The sequence below is a fragment of the Gossypium raimondii genome, chromosome 4 (assembly GCF_025698545.1).
Source record: "Gossypium raimondii isolate GPD5lz chromosome 4, ASM2569854v1, whole genome shotgun sequence".
NCBI lineage: Eukaryota > Viridiplantae > Streptophyta > Magnoliopsida > Malvales > Malvaceae > Gossypium > Gossypium raimondii.
This window is the reverse complement of record NC_068568.1, coordinates 17,707,008-17,708,443: the sequence shown is the minus strand read 5'-3', so window position 1 is coordinate 17,708,443 and position 1,436 is coordinate 17,707,008. Positions and strand designations below refer to the sequence as shown.

General features: G+C 32.6%; 1 long non-coding RNA gene across 2 annotated transcripts; it reads right to left on the bottom strand.

The window, feature by feature from the left end:
- LOC128040367 (uncharacterized) lies at positions 1–1,128 on the bottom strand. Of its 2 annotated transcripts, XR_008194991.1 has the most exons (3): positions 1,052–1,128; positions 770–864; positions 1–155 (listed from the first exon to the last, which is right to left on the bottom strand). It is a non-coding gene; the product is annotated as an uncharacterized LOC128040367 (long non-coding RNA). The 2 variants fall into 2 exon arrangements; XR_008194990.1 differs by lacking the exon at positions 1,052–1,128 and having other exon boundaries at positions 770–985.
- Between the last annotated feature and the right edge of the window lie 308 nt (positions 1,129–1,436).

Genomic DNA, 1,436 nt, shown 5'->3' with positions numbered 1-1,436 from the left:
AAAGCAAGAGGAAGATGGTAGCTAGGATAAAAGGATAGTAGGGTAAATTACATGTCAAAGTTAAGAAACTTTTAACCAAATATTTTGAACAAAAAGAACTAGTGCAGAAGAAGAAATTACTGTCTCTATGTGTCGAGCAGACAATTGATATTTTCCTACAAGCATTAGAAAGAAAAAAAAATCAAAATTCAATGGAAACAATTACAACATTAGAAGCAAGAAATGAAGATTGGGCAACATTCAAATAGCCAACAACAATCAGTCAGCACTTGTGCCAACTTTATGAAGCTCTAAATGTAAAAAAATAGAAATAAAAACAAACTGAACAAAGAAAGATGGAAAGAAAAAGCTTCAATTTTCATTCTTTGAAAGGAACTGTGGTGCATGGAACACCAACTAAAAAACAGAAGGGAACCAGAGAGCAAGAAAGAGAGATATATAAAGAATGAAATATTGTCTACACCTGCTCAACTTCAACCATTTTTTTCTTTTTACACTAATTCATATTGTATATGTAATTTTACAGTAACAAGAACACATAAATAAATTAAGAAAAAAAATTATGTACAGGAAATTTGTTTGTAATCGTGTCATGACAAGCTTCTGTTGAACTTTAGATTTTAGTAAGTTAGATTACCCTAAAGTGATTTCTATTACTGGTCTATACTTTGGCAGACACTCTACTTACCATTGCATGATGTAGCAATGCAAGTTACTTTTTTTCCCAAATATTATGAATACAGTTAATCAGTAGAGTTTATTTCCTCACCTTAATGTCTGACAATCTTAATGGTCTATCTGCTCCAACTTTATTTCTTCCGTTCATTGACCAACTGTTTGTAGCCTTATTTTGTTGATCTTTAGCTGTAAACAGAAACCATGGCCAATCATATATTGTGTTCTTCTAAAAAAAGAAAAACAGAAACCATGCATAAATAGGCATAGCAAGAAAGCAAATAAGGACATTGCAACCAAATTTGAAGAAACCATGCATAAATAGGCATATCAAGAAAGCAAATAATAGAAACCATGCATAAATATACATCAATACCATTAAACATAGCAAGTTGAAACTTGTTACAATACGGGAAATGCAGAAAAGTTGGGCTGAGAAATTAAATAGGATAGCGCACCTTGGCAAAGAAGATTATGTTTGGTGGGTGGAGAGGGGAACACCTGCGACCTGTACTGGGACACTGTTATCTGCCAACTAATGCTGATAACTACGTATCTCCAAACCCAAACTTTAATGTTTCCCCAAACCAAAACCCTGCAAGAACACAAATTAACATTCATAAACCCAGTATAGTAGATACATACACCAAGTGCTAGCAAATATTTACCTAAACCAGCTTGCAAATAGAAAACAAAAAATCATGAAGCTTCCTCAAATGCTAAAAAATTTCCTAAACATCGAAATTACTAAACCTTTATTA